The sequence below is a fragment of the Mesoplodon mirus genome (genome assembly GCF_964341445.2).
Source record: "Mesoplodon mirus genome assembly, chromosome: 14".
Classification (NCBI taxonomy): Eukaryota; Metazoa; Chordata; class Mammalia; order Artiodactyla; family Ziphiidae; genus Mesoplodon; species Mesoplodon mirus.
In genome coordinates, this window is record NC_138990.1 from 7,016,382 (window position 1) to 7,032,892 (window position 16,511).

Consider the following 16,511-nt stretch of genomic DNA (forward strand, 5'->3'; position numbering starts at 1 on the left):
AATTATCTGAATGTCAATTTTCTGACTTTCTAGTAATTTTAATATAACTTGAGTATCTTATATTCACTATTTCATGAATCTCTTATTCTAGACTGCCCAGAGAAAGACCATAGCATTGAGAATTGTAGTAGCCAGCCACTCAGATGACCCCCAATAATGCCATATTCTACTTTTCACAATCTTGTCTAGTCTTAGGTCACCTCGTATCCAACCACAGAGGATTTGTCTGCCTGTGGCAGAAGTGAAGACATGTCTCTTCTGAAATTAGGTGATAAAATTCTACAGCTTTCATCTTGGAGTTTCTCTTTTCTTCCTCCCCTCCATCCCCTCCTTCTTCTTCTCATCCTAATATTCTTCCTCCTTCTCCTCCTCTTCTTCTTTTTCCTCCTTTCTCCCTCCTTTCCTCCCCCTCCCTATTCCTCCTGTCTCTCTTTCTCTTACTGTGAGGAAGGAGTGGCCATATTCCAAGGACACTCAGGCAGTTCTGTGAGCTCTGTGAAAAGGCCTGTGTGGAGAGCCACTGAGACTTCTAGCTAACAGCCAATGAGGAGCTGAGGACTCCATCCAACTGCCATGTGAGTATGCATCTTAAAAGCATATGCCAGGCTTCCCTGGTGGTGCAGTGGTTGAGAGTTTGCCTGCCGATGCAGGAGACACGGGTTCGTGCCCCGGTCCGGGAAGATCCCACATGCCATGGAGTGGCTGGGCCCGTGAGCCATGGCTGCTGATCCTGTGCGTCCAGAGCCTGTGCTCCGCAACAGGAGAGGCCACAACAGTGAGAGGCCCTCGTACCTCAAAAAAAAAAAAAAAAAGCATATGCCGCCTAAGTAAATGCTTTAGACATGTTCCAGGTCAAGGCAGCAGCCTGACTGTAACCTCATGAAAAGCCTGAACCAGAACCACCCAGGTCCTGGATTCCTGATGCTCAGAATATATTAATGTTTTGCTGTGTTAAGTCATTTTGTTTTGGGTTAATTTTTAAATGCAGAAATAAATACCTACTATATGTGCATAGTGAGTTTTAGGAAATCATTAATATAAACAAGATCCTTTACATAAATAAACATGTGGTAAAGACTGTTGTTTGACCAAGAACATCTGTTCTATCCTTACTCTACAGCAATAGAATTGTAGTACAAAACCTGACTTCTCAGGAAAATACACTATTTCCTTTACCTCCCTTATATTTAGATTGGGATATTGGACTAAATGCTGGTCAGTGGGATGAAAGCAGACTTAAAATTTGTGACTTCTGATTCATCATCAGCTTAAAAGTTATGAATGTGGCCTCGCCCATCTTCTCTTTTCTTGCTTTCTTTTCTTGAGACATAACACTTCTGAGGATAGCAGAATTTATAAATGAATGAAAACTCATCTCTGGATGGTGATTAGGATCAGGACTGGCCTTGGGATTGTTTGTAAGAAAGAAATAAACTGTTTTGTAACTCACTTGTATTGTTGAGTTTACTTACAGCAGTTTAGTCTTTACTCTTATTAATAGTAGGTATTGAAAGATAATCAGGGCTTCCCTAGTGGCACAGTGATTAAGAATCCACCTGCTAATGCAGGGATATGGGTTTGAGCCCTGGTCCAGGAAGATCTCACATGTGGGGAGCAACTAAGCCCGTGTGCCACAACTACTGAGCCTGTGCTCTAGAGCCTGCCTGTGAGCCACAGTTACTCAGCCTGTGTGCCACAACTACTGAATCCCGCACACCTAGAGTCCATGCTCCGTAACAAGAGAAGCCACCAAAATAAGAAAATCGTGCTTCAGTGAAGACTAGACCCCGCTCACCTCAAACAGAGAAAAGCCTGTGTGCAGCAACAAAGACTGAACACAACCAAAAAAATAAAAGAAGACTATCATATGGAAGGTCAGTTTTTTTTATATGCATGTGGAAATGCCAAGGAGAGCAGATAGAAAAGAGACATGAGAAAACTGGTTACGATGGACAGTTGAGAAAGGGAAACTGAAAATAGAGTGAAATTAAAAAAAAAAAAACTGGGCACCATGGGAACCCTATTGAAATGCAGGACAAAGATAATTCAATCACATACTTTAAGATAGTTATTTATCACTTCCAGACAAGGACACTCCTTCTATTAGGTGTTTATTCCTAGAGTAAGCATTAACTGTTTCTTGCCACCAAGTGCAACGTAAGACTAAGAAATTATTTCTAGATTCACCTCATTTAATTTGAGAAAAAACAATTTCTCTTAAAGCTTTTATCCTTTTCCCTCCTTTGCCAACTTATTGTCGCCTTACCTATACATCCAAAATGATATTTCTTGTCTTTGTTCTTCGCTCAGTTTAATCTATTGAGGCTGGCTAGTCTGGTGGCTGGATTGTATAGGTAACTTTAGAATAAAATTGCAAAGTAAGTTTCTGTTCTCATAAACCAGCAGTTCTATTTCTCAGTTTTGTTTGTGGCCAAGGTAGGGATATGGGGTTGGGTAAGGATGTTTTGGTTATCTTTAATGAAAAACAGAAAATAACCAATAAAGAAGAAAGGGTAAAAGATGCAGAAGAAAGCAATAAAATCAACTTGAGGTTGACTACAAGTCACAGATCTTATATAAAAATATTGACAGTTTTTCCTCAAGTAATGTCTTGATTCCTAAAATCTGTTTATAAAGAAATAACCCCAGGATTCATTTAATCATCATGTGTTCAGGTACTACTGTCCTCACTGAAGCAATGAGAATCAAATCTACAGCTGTAACTGACTAGTAAAATGTACTGAGTTAATGATTTAAAAATTTGTTCTTCACCCAATGGCCCACTATTTCTTTAGCTAATTTGGAATTCAGAAGAAACCTCTGTCTCCAGTTCAGTGATTCTTAATATTTTCTCATCTTCTTACCTTAACATCAAGATAGGACACAACTGCCTGATAAAGAGTGGCTCACTTTCACTGTTATCTTGAGTAAATATGGAGGTCATGATTATGCCTGCCTCAACTGAGCATCACTGTTTTAGGACCACCACTTAAATCAATTATGAGCAGGTTAGGCAATTATGAGCATCTTAGATGATTAACAGAATCCCTTCATTCTTTCCTGTATTAAGTTGCAGATCTCTTAATTTCAAATGCATTTTAAATACCTTGTGTTTGTATTCTCCTCCCCTCATGATTACTCTTTTTATTTATTTAATTATTTATTTTTATTTATTTACTTTTTATTCAAACAATATTTTGAAATATAGTTGTTTTACAATGTTGTGCTAGTTTCAGGTGTACAGTGACTCAGTTATACATATATATGTATATATATACATTCTCTTCCCTTATAGGATATTACAAGTTATTGAGTATAGTTCCCTGTGTTATATAGTAGGTTCTTGTCGGTTATCAATTTTATATACAGTAGAATATATATTTTAATCTCAAACTCCTAATTTATCCCTCTCTCCCTTCCCCTTTGGGAACCATAAGTTTGTTTCCTATATCTGTGAGTCTATTTCTGTTTTGTAAATAAGTTCATTTGTATCCTTTTTATTAGATTCCACATATAAGCGATATAATATATTTGTCTTTTTCTGGCTTACTTCACTTAGTATGTTAATCTCTATTTTTTTTTCTTTTTTTATGGAACGATAGTTGATTTACAATGATTCAGGTAAATTTTCCCCAGCTATTCGGTGTTTGTCCATTTTTTTCATAGTTAGATGCAAGCTAATTTTGTGAAGTTTGTCCCAACTTCTTTTATTTCCCACTTGTGGTTTTGTTGGGCCAATAACTTTTTAAATATTTGGATGGCATAATTAATTAGCTCAATGCTGCCTCTTATTTTCCTCTCACCCATTCTATGACTGAAATTGACAATGCCTTCTCCTCACACTTAATCTTTTTTCATGACAGGCTTTGAAGACAGTTGAGTAGAATGAGGAATACAAATAAGAATTTAGGATAGGGGAAGCCTTCACATTCAGGTGGGAGAGAATTGTTCATTAGAATCAAACAATTCAGATATTGGTCTCATTGGCTCTGATTTCTAAGTAATAGCTCAACTGGTCAAGGCAAGGGTTCTTACTAGGTGAGTACATAAGAAGAGGTTCTTAGAAGCTCAAGAGAGCAGTTGACATTTTTTTTTCCTGAGGACTGGGTAATTCTCAGGTGAAAGGAGAGAGTATCAATCTTCTGAGGACTTATATGCTCTGGACAATTGGGTTGCTCACTGTTTACTCTCTGACACACTTATTTAGAACCATGAACGTTTAATGAAGAGAACCTATGATATTCTACAGTCTCTTAACTCTTCTTACATCCACTGGCAACTGCCTTAATGTCCTCCAATATCCACAAGCCCATTCACACACACTCATCTTATTTCTGTTACAACCAAATAAACATATTCAGTCTATTTGAGCAGGGCGAGAGAGACAGCCTATGACTGTGCCAGGTCAATGAGCTCTTGTAGTCACTGAATAACGTTACCTTCCCTAGGTCAATGACTGGGTTACCCAGCCATAAAGAAATCAGACACTCCAACTTTGAGGTTACATTAATATTTTCCGTATTTTGGGTGAATGACGTGCTATCCAAACAGGCAATCACAAGATGAGGAAATCTTTTTAATTAAGAGCACATTAAAAATAAAAATAAAAATTCATGACAGGATAACACCTCAAACATCAGCAAGCTCCATGAGTAGTGGCAATTGTGCTTAGCCACCATTCATTCTTGTCTTTAGCTGCATCTTATTTTATTTTTCAGAACCATCTCTAATTAGACTCCTGAAAGAGACCCCACAAACAAACTCTAAATTACATTTGACAAACTAGAGATTCAATTCCAAATATTCTGCATGTTCTAATACACAGCTGAGAGTCTAGAAAAACATGTACAGCATAGCAAGTGATGGCAGGGAACATGAATAGAACACATAATGCAAAATCCATACTCAGTGGTTAGGTTTTTTGTTTTTCTTTTATAATTAATGAATACTGAAAAATTCTGTTTGTAAAGAAGTTGGATTAAAACAATAAATTATTATCGAAGCAGTCAGGTACAGGTTTGACATTATTATGCACAGGGAGAGGTGCTTAAGCATTCAGCTGTTTGAAGTACCATCACCAATCAACTTTAGTTTGAATTTTTTTTTTTGTTTTTGTATTTGAAAGGTCCAGATGAATCCATGTTTTTCTTTGGAATCTACACTTGTATAATATTTTATATGTTCCTTACTCATTTCAAATATTATGCTTATAGTACTTGGAGTCCCAGCTCCAAAGATTCTGCTTCCTAAGCATGCTTGGGCTCTGCCCACAAGCAATACCTGCCTTAAGACATTGGTATCATAGAGATTTTAGGAGACGGTATCTCAAGCAAAGTTTCAAGCCTGGAGGTAACATGGTTAAGGTGGAACTTTTAGGATGTTTCATATCACACCATATAAACAAGGATTCTTCACTGGGTCACCTGCTCTTCAGGAGAAATGAGATTTGATCAGATCAGGGAAAATATTACCTAGATTATAGGATTTTGTGATTCTTTGTGCACCTCAGAAAGTCAGCACTTGGTGGCATATTGGCTAGGAAACTAAAATCAATTTTTGTTTGTTTGTTTGTTTTTTCACTAGAAAGAGCTTTCATCAACAAAAATGCAAGGGCTATCTTTTTTAAGAATCTGAATAAGGTAAAATTATATTCCAATGTTCTATCTCTTTCTTTTTATTTTAACATCTTTATTGGAGTATAATTGCTTTACAGTCATGTGTTACTTTCTACTTTATAACAAAGTGAATCAGCTATACATATACAAATATCCCCATAGCTCCTCCCTCTTGCAACTCCACAGCTCTATTTACAATAGCCAGGACATGGAAGCAACCTAAGTTTCCATCAACAGATGAATGGATAAAGAAGATGTAACACATATACACAATGGAATATTACTCAGCCATAAAAATAAATGAAATTGAGTTATTTGTAGTGAGGTAGATGTCTGTCATATAGAGTGAAGTAAGTCAGAAAGAGGAAAATTAATACTGTATGCTAACACTTATATATGTAATCTAAAAAGAAAAAAAAAGGTTCTGAAGAACCTAGGGGCAGGACAGGAATAAAGACACAGACATAGAGAATGGACTTGAGGACACAGGGAGGGGAAAGTGTAAGCTGGGATGAGGTGAAAGAGTGGCAAGGACATATATACACTACCAAATGTAAAATAGATAGCTATTGGGAATCATCAAATTTTTAAAGCTGTATTTTAGAACTTCCAACTTCTCCCTTTCGTTTCACAAATGTTTACCATGTACTTCTGTGTGCCAGTGTTCCCTTAACCAAGGATGAAGTAGTGAGCAAGAATGGCAAAGTCTTTGTGCTCATGCAACTTACACTTTGAAGGGTAAGAGAGAGAATAAATAAGGAAACAAGAAATAAAATACTATAATTTTTGGTACTTGTAATGCTATGAGAAAAAAACAAAACAAGATAATGAAATGCAAGAAGTGGAGGTCTCTATTTTGTAAAATATATACAGAGAATAACTTATAGAGTGATATCTAAGAAGAGATCTGGCAATTAACAAAATAACAATGACTTATTCTATATAGTTACTTTTTCTACTTTCAAAGTGCCTTACACAAGTAAATTTTTAATCCTCGTCATAACTCTCAGAAATAGATGCAAACATTATCCTCCGTTTTCAGATAGACTGAGAGTGTCAGGGATGAGGTGACTACTTCTCCATTGTCATGCACCTAGCAGGTGTCAAAGCTGGGCCTTTAGCCAGGATGTCAGACTTCACCATCCATATTCTTAACCATTGAACTTCCTTGGTGACAGATGTCTCTAGACAGAAAGAACAGCAGTTGTGAGATTTTAAAGATGTCAAGGCCTTAAGAGGTCAGGATACTCAAGGAAAAACATGCACCTCAATGTGACTGTGGAATAAAAAGTGAGGAGGAGAAGAGAGGCATCAGATGAAATCAGAGAAGGAGACATTTTACACTGTTTATAAAGTTAATATAACTATCAGTATTGATACTATATATTGTACTGCTCCTGTAGAATGGATTGAGGTAAATAGTTTAGGGTTTATTATGAACAACGAGAAAGCTGCAGGGTTTCACGTAGGGAAGCAACATGACATTAGGTTTTGAGAAGGTCACTTTGGTTATTTCCTGGTAGATAGTTTTTAGGTTAGCATTTCTGAAAACTGAGAACAATTAGAGTGCCTTTGCTGCATCCCAGAGAAGATGGGGAGAGTTTGGTCTAGTGTGGCAGTGTTAGAAGCTGGCAAATATGGTAACATTGGATGTATTTGAAGGCTGAGCAATTGTGATTGCATAGATCATATATGGGAATGAGGCAGGTAAAAAGACATCAAAGTGGAGTGTTTTAGAGCTGTTAATATTCCACTTGAACTGTAAGACCATGGGCTAAATTGATTCATTAATATACCAAAAAAGACATGTTGACAAATGTTACAACACAAATATTAACACATCATATTTCATTAATTCTTATATGCAAACTTTTCACACCATAATACATCTAAAATTACTGTGCCTCTTATTTGTAATCATAATTTAAGTTTAATAAAATATTATTCATTGAACTTGATTTTCTCATGGGAGAAAATATTAGCATTTGGTGATTTGTTAAGTTTTACCTTTTCCAGACATTTCCACATTGATAGTTCTCATTCACAGGTATCACTACAAGAATATTGGCAATGTATTAAACGTTTTAACATTGTTCTTTAAGCATGCACTGTTCATAGGTCATAATTTCATAACAAGAACACAAACTATTCTGGAGCAGGAGTTTTTGTTTGTTTGTTTGTTTGTTTGTTTTCTGTGTATTTTTGGTATTCCATAGACTACTCAGCCCAGAGTTAGAAATGGAGTAACAATTTAATAAATTACTCTTAAGTTGATTTAACAGGTGTCAGTGGGGTACTTTACCATTATAAAAAGAATTTCTTTTTATAATTTAAAATCCAGCTAAATGTTTATTTCTTCCACCTCACTTTTTGTTGGCTAATTGGCTATGAGATTAAAGAGAAATAGCATTGTAAAATCAAAATTCCAACAGGAAAGCAAGGACAAAGAGAAATGCACTCTAAGAAAATGATAAATGAAGACCTAGAAAAGGGCACGAAGTGGAAACCCTTTCAGTAGAAGCACAGAGCTTTAATATACACTGGCAGGGGAGGGGTTGCCTTATTATTTGTCCTCTTCCGGATGAACTCTTTCCTTTTTCTTCTGACTTTTAACGTTAATTTATTGTATAGCTAGACTAAACAGATAGAAAAAATACCAAAACATGTGAGGAAATTAAAAAACACTCACATTTGATAAATGAGTTAAAAAATACATTTTGAAATCTTCACAGGTAAAACAAACTTAGCAATATGTTATGATAGTGTTCTTCTGAGTAAATAAAATAGGCATGCTCATTTAAATATATACACAAATTAAACATATATTTTCCTAACCATAATATCAGCATAAAATCAACACTAGGAAGGAGAACTTTTGGAAAGGTAAGTACATATTTTTCCCATAGTGGCATGGTAGTCAATTAAGGTGATTTGGTGAAAGAAATTAGGATAGATAGAAATTAATAAATCAAGAAAGAGCAGAATGTGGTCACAGTGAAGGAGCAGTAAAAAATTCATAGGCATGAAACAACAACAGAGTTCATTAGGCTGCATACTTAGCAAGTTGATTTAAAAATTTAGACCCTCTGACTTTGATCTGCAGTGGAGTGTCCTAGTGCTAGGCATTCAAAGGTAGCCAGACTGTGATGCATTCTGGGCCTGGGTAATCACAGACAGCTGAAAGCACGGTCTCTCTTTAAAACAACCATGTCCACGGTTACCTTTATTCTTTTAATTAACATGAAAATCACATGAATTATCTTAAAATAATGGGTGTCTCTTCTATACACAAAATGCAAGAAATCAAAATATAATGGGATTTTTTTCCACATTCAATCATTCACTGTTAAATCGATACATCTTTGGTTCAAAGTCCACTGTGAGATTTCAAGAATACCGAACATAAACATATTTGATACCATTTAGTGTAAGATATAAAACACAGTGTATTAAATATATAAGCATAAAATGTGGATATTATAATATGGAATAATCACAATGCTTAATATAATTCAGAGCAAAAAGAATACATGGAATAAATGGTGAGTCACACATTTTTCTTGTTCTGAATTTATCTTTCAAAAGCCTCAATGAAGACACAAACTCTCTAAGTCATACAGTGTCTGGAATTTTTATTGAGTAATTATACATGTCATAGTTTATTCCAGAGATTAGTGCATGGAGCAAAATACAAAGTAAAAGTGGAGGCTTCTGTGCCCAGAGCTCTGTAAGCCTGGGAATCTTGCATTAAATGAATTTCATGACAGCTGTCTGATCTTCTGCCCCAAAAACACCCAAATCTGTCAGTAATATACAAACCTCATGCATGAAGACTATCTGAGGAATCTGGACAAGAAGAACAAAACTGGGTCAAATGGAAACAAAAAGACTCAGGGAAAAAATGAACGAAGATCCAGAAGAACTTACAAATCAGTTAGGAGGGAGGAGTGGCCACATAACTTGTTAGGTATAAAAGGCATACTCCATGGAGAGCAGTGCAAGATAACGTTCAGAAATAAGGTGAATAGAGACTTCAGGAAGGAGGTCCTTTGAATTAACCCTTCTTTGAAGCCCACGGAAATGGGTAATAAATAAATAAAATCAAATAAATAAATTACCTGTAGTACATTAAAAATGATCACAGTTGCATATCATCCACTCTGAAAAATACTACCTAGCACATACAATAAAACATAATATAAGAGTCAAAGGCATCTTTAAATTCCAGGTAGGCAGGGCCAGCTTGTCGAGTTCAGCTCACTGACTGCTTGGCACACAGTGGAACCTGAATCCCTATTTGCTGAGTGAAGAACATCATAATTAGACTTGGATCGTACTTAATTCCAGAACAATACATCATTCTAGAGGTGAATGGGATAATTTTGAAGGGTCCTCATCCATATCTTAATCTGGGGTATCAGAAGCAGGTTTGGGGCCAGGCCAGAACAAAAATATGTTATTTAGAGTGGGGTCTGTTTCCACTAAGTCTAAGTGCAGAGAAAAAAGGGAGTGACAATGAGACCAGGCTATTTTTCTCCATCTAACATCCAAGTCAGTTAGGGAAGCATGCACAGAAGGAAGGTATAGAGGAGATGAAAGAATAAGTTGCACTTAGTTTTAAGGTTGCTGCTCGAATTTGACTAGTTGGAGATAAATACCTCCTGACACTCCAAAAAAAGGTTTGTGAGGAAACTTTCAGAGAAACACCTTCCAAAAAAGAAAACTTTAGCCAAGAAAAGAACTGGGCTAAATTTCATTTCAAAATTTCAAGGAACAGAACTTTCACGCTATTTTAATTACTAAAAAATAAATGGAAAAAAATATTCCTAGGATTTTTTAAGCAAAAATACACCACTCAATAGCTGACAAATGCTATCTAAAGTTTTCATGTTCATTTCTAATAAAAAATAATGTAGGAACTCTATAGTGATGGCTTTGGAGATGGTTAAGGTGTTGGTATGGGGTGGATGTGTATCTTTCCATAAAAGAAAATACTTATTTTGGGTAAAAAAAAAAAGTTATTTTCATTGGAGTAGGATAAGAAGCTTTACCAAAAAAGTCAAGGGTAAGTATACACTGTCATTAATATTATTTAGCTTTATTTTGGAAGTACTGCTAATGGTAATTAAGATTTTTTAGAAGGTGTGAATTACTTGTTGATGACTACATAGTCATCCTCAGAAAATCCAAGAGAATCAACTAAGATGTTGTTTATAAAATTAATATGACTATCGGTATTGTTACTGTATTTATCACTGCCCCTAAATGATGTGATAAAAGGTTATTTTTGTAATATCAACAATGATATAAAATACCTAGAATCAAATTTAAATTTGATTCTAGGTATCTTCTCTGGCCATAAAAAAGAAATTTAATAAATTAAAAGTCACAATTTGTTCTTTAATAACGGTTTATATTTTAAAAGCTTTGAGAGTTTTCAATCTTCCCTAAGCTCATTTATGATATCAGTGATATTTACCATAAAATCCTACTTTGTGTAAGGAGGAGTAGTTTAGAGGTATGAAGGGATAATCAGTAAAATGATTCTCTTATAAGTAAATTATGTTATAAGTAAAATATGTCAATATTTTAAAAGTTAAATAATACAATGAACCTGTAACGAAAAGCGACAAGTTTTGTCCCTGCATCTATCTCCAAGGCTGTGCCCCATGACCATCATTTCCTAAATGTTTACATTTTTAATCCCTGTAGTAAAATAAACCATCATCCTTAAACAATGGACTTGTATTAATATAAAGTGACCCATCTGCTTACAAATACTGACTTCCTACAATGATGACTGAGATTTTAGTTCCCTTGCCCAATATTACTAAAATCCTATTTTTACTTATTATATTGGCTATCATTGTGTTGCCATATGACCAGTTTCATACCCAACATCCATTTTACCTCTTCCCTAAAAATTAAAATATATATATATATATAGAAAAATAATATATATGAAAAATAATATTTTGTTGCTGTTATTTATCTCATAGATTAAACAAATATTTATTTAGTATTTTTTAATGTGCTAGGCTCTATCATAGGCATTGGTGATACAGCTGTGAACAAAAACACATAAAATTTTGTGATCCTGTGAATAATAAAGAACATAAATAAGAAGGAGGAATAAGAAATGAGTATGGACATTGGAAAGTCAGGCAAATGCTTTGTTTTATTTTGTTTTACTTTGTCTTCTCACTATTTATTTGACATATATATATTTTTTTAGGGAGTAAAGGCTTGGCTATAAGAATTAATAACTGAAGTGAAGGTGGACTGTTTTCTATTAAAATAGACCTTTAATTTTTTTTAAAAAAAATGGCATAGCTAAAAGTAACTAGCACACAGAGAACTATAGGTCAGACACTCTTTTAATAATTTTACATATACCTAAAATTTACAATATATTATTCATTTACTCTTCACATTAACCCTATGAAGTAGGCTCTAACATTACTACTTTTGAAATAAGATACACCTTAGTTAAAAAATAGTGATAAGGATAAGTCTTGAGTCTTATACATTAATCTTAGTACCCTATAATTTAAAAAAATACTCACAAATGAGTATGTTTATAAGTTGCATACTTATGCCACTGTAATTAATGCACACATTAGATGTTTCTGGTTTTGTTGGATTCTAACTATAATAGAAGTTGTTTTCCCCATTTCACGAAGTCCACTTGATTACCTTGTATGCATGCCTTGCCACTATCCAGTAGTTTAGAAAAGGTAGAAATACATTCCAGAAAAGTTCCAGTGAAAGGATCCCTGCAATCCAAACAGTGATTTCAGTTGGATCCTGAGGAATTTGTGGTGTTTCAATGCATGGAGATGAGCAAAATGCCTCTGTGTTGCAAATGTATCAGCAAAATACTAGAGGAAGGAAAATAAAATAATCATTAGAGAAACACTAAGTCAATCTGAAAGGAGCAGGATTCATAGAGGAGATTAAAGGGAGAGACCTGAAAAATGGCTTAGAACAACATTATCAAGACTTCATTCAATTCAGGAGTGTGAGGACCTTATCCTTTAACAATGGGAGTTAAGGAAATATTTTGAAACTGGCTAGTGAAAGGATGAAATGACATTTTTACAATGTCACCTTACTGCCCATAGTAAAAACAGCAGTTATAAAGCAACAATGTATAAAAAGATCTTAAATTTTCCTTTTCACAAAAGCAGCAAAAATATTTTAGGTACCCTGAAATGGATTCCTCTTTCTCTCTTGATACCTCTCCACCCAATATCATAATTTCCTTTGGTAACTCCAAAATAAAATATGTTTCCATCCTAGAAAAACTTGCTGAATGATTGAAGTACATTCTCATAGCTATTAAGGTCACAGTCTGTTAATCTGGTTTCCTGACTCTCAGTCCATGACTCTTCCAATGTTGTTCCCAATTAGCTTTACACAATTGAGTAGTAAATGCCTATGACTAGATTGATATATAACAATGAAAAAAACATTAATGTACTCCTCACCTATCATAAGAAATAGGAAATTTATTGCAATAGTAGCTCTCTGCATGCCTCATCTAGAGCAGTTCATTTTATTCATGCCTTCAGAGGAATTAAACCCGAGGAACTAACATAGGTATTAGAAATATTTTAATAAATAATTTAAAGCAATTATTTTTATTTTATGTTTATCACATATGCCTTACAGAAATAAAAAAAATGATGCATTATCTCTTTTATATATTGCTACATACAATTTGATAAATTTTACTTCCATATACATAAATTTATTTTCCCTTGTACATGCTTGATTTTAGTGTCATTTTTATGAGCATCATAATATGTATTTAACTATCAATCAATCAGTTTTGATAGTTGCTCTGTAGAAATATTTTCTTTTTCTGAGTGTATTTTTTCTTATGTCAGTAGTAGTAACTTTTATTCTTCTCAGAATGTATTCATTTTATCTAAGTTTTCAAATGAATTAGGATAAAGTTTTGATAGTTTGCTTGGTTCTTCTTTTTAATTGCTAATATTATTTGTCTAAATTAATCTAGCCAACTGCGATCAATGTTATTATTTTTTTAAAAAAGGAGATTCTTGACTGTGTTCATTCCCTGTTTGATTTCTATTTTAATAGCTTCTATAAACATTATCCTTCTTTTGCTTTTTGAAATAATTCTAAACTATCTCCTTTTTTAACATTTAAAATTTGTTGCTTCATTCAATCATTTTAGATCTCATCATTTTGAATATAAATACTTAAGGCTGTATGTTTTATTTTATTGCTACCTCAGTATTATTTCTAAGTTTTATATATAGCATTTTTCTTATCCTTTAAATATTAAATATTTAAAAATATTTTCATATGCTTTATGATTTTTTAATTTATAAGAAGTTTATTATTTTTAAAAAATTTTAACCATGACTTCTATAATTACTAATTTCATTGTGGTTGAAGTCCTGATTTGTAGAGTTCCAAACTTTTGAAATTTGTGAGACTTGGTTACAGTTCAGCACATTGTAGATTTAAGAATTTTCATGTATTCTTCAGTTGGTGTAATTTTCACATCCATCCACTAGATCAAGTTAGTGGAGTGAATATTTTTATTCTTCTAAATCTCTCTTTGTATTTTTACTTGGAGGATTTTCTAAATACAAAATGAAGTAAAAGATTTGTTACTTCCTCCTTTATGTTCTGTCAGTTTGTGTTCAAGATATTTCAAGATTATATTTTCAGGTGTATAAAGTTAAGATTTGTTTACTGTTTTTTAATCAACCTGTCAAATTGAAGTTTTTAACATATTGATGTAATTATCTTCATCTTTATTGTTTAGTTAGTTTAAAGTCTATGTTATTTGCCACTAAGAACTATGAGTACACCCACACCAACTTCATTTATGTTAGTACTTGCCTGATATATTTTTTTTCTGTTTCCTTTTTTATATGTTATCATTTCTATCTCTGTCTTTCTATCTTAGGTGACTTCCAGTTGACAGCATAAAATTCAATTTAAATTTTAGAATATAGTCTGCTCTTTTTGTCTTTTAAATTAAGATTTTATTTTATTTTATTTACATGTATATATTCGTTTTCAAATTATTTTCCCATTTAGGTTATTATATAATATTGAGCAGAATTCCCTGTGCTATACAATAAGTCCTTGTTGGTTATCCATTTTAGATATAGTAGTATGTATATGTCAATCCCAAACCCTCTAACTGTCCCTTCCCCCCAACCTTCCCTCTGGTAACCATAAATTCATTCTCTAAGTCTGTGATTCTGTTTCTGTTTTGTCAATAACTTCATTTGTATCTTTTTTTTTTTTTTTAGTTTCTGCCTATAAATGATATCAAATGATATTGCACTTTCTCTGTCTGACTTCACTCAGTCTGTCAATCACTAGGTCCACCCATGTTGCTGCAGATGGCATTATTTCATTCTTTTTAATGACTAATGTTCCATTGTATATATGTACCACATTTTCTTTATCCATGCCTCTGCTGATAGACATTTAAGTCGTTTCTATGTCTTGGCTATTGTCAACAGTGCTGCAATTTTAGTCCATTTATATTACTACTTAATAAATACAGTCACAATATAGTGGTTATGAAAATGAACACTGGAGGCAGACCGCTCTGTTTGAATTCTGAATCTGTCATTAGATATGCACAACCCCGGGCAAGTCATTAAAATGTTCTGTACCTCCTAATTATTTGTTAATTTAGATTTATACCAGCAATTCTCTCATGGGGCTTTTGTAAAAATTAAATGAGTTAGTATTTGTAAATACTTTCCAGTACTGTCTGGAATATAATTGGCACTATATAATTGTTTGCTATTATTATATTTTAATTAAATTCCCCAACTATTTTATTTTGCTCATTTTTGCATTATATTTTTTATTGTTTATTTGTTCTGTTTTTTCTCCTTCTTACCTTTTATTGATTCATTAAAAAATGTTTAATCACATTCTATTTGCTTTATTATCTTTTAAAAACCCATCATGATTTACCCAGCAAACCATAAAAGAGCTATTCAAAAATTAAATATTTCCACAGATGAAATAACAAATCAAATAATTCACTCATTAAACTCTAACAGAACCCACGGCTAACAAATATATTTTCTGGCAATTTCCAAAAACTAAGAATCTGTGTATAATCTTTTCTGTTTTGCTAAAATTCAATATAAATATCCCTTCAACTGAATATTTGGGTATTTAAAATATGAGTTAGAGAATTGGGAACAAAGTAACATACTTAGTATGGGAAGATAGGATGATTCAGGCAAAAATTATTAATGAATTTTTAAAAGAACTTCAGACCATCTATTAGAGGTGGTCTTTTTTGGTTGAAATATTTTAATTATAAATCATTAAAACAGGATGAAAAAGGCTAATTCTCAGGAGCAGTCCAGAGCTATCAGTGAGAAAGAGTAGCATTTTGGTGATTTATATCTTGGGCTCTTTGATTTTAAGATCAAAGAGCTTTCTTTCTTTCATTTTTCACACTCCATTGTATTCTGTGAATCACTTCTTCATCATCTGTGTAGACTTTATTGTGTAGACTTTATGCTATCTCCTGTGCTTTAGTTTGCCGCTAAGCATAATAAGTCACTTTACGTAAGTTTCTCCACATCCACATTCTCTGAGTGAAAATAAATTTACCTTCAATGTGCAAAACCAAATGCTGAATCAATGCAGACTTAGAGCTAAAATGAGGATATTCTGCATGTCACAATGGAGAAATTGAGACTGGAAAACAGCATCCCGTGGATAGTTTGAACAAACTCTAAAGACAGAAATGTCATTACCTGAATGCATTTTCTAATTCTGAATTACAGTTTCCCAGAGTTTGTGGGAACCTTGGATATTATTTGGTTCAATCTCTTCATTTTACAAATATGGAAAACTGAGACTCCAAGAGAG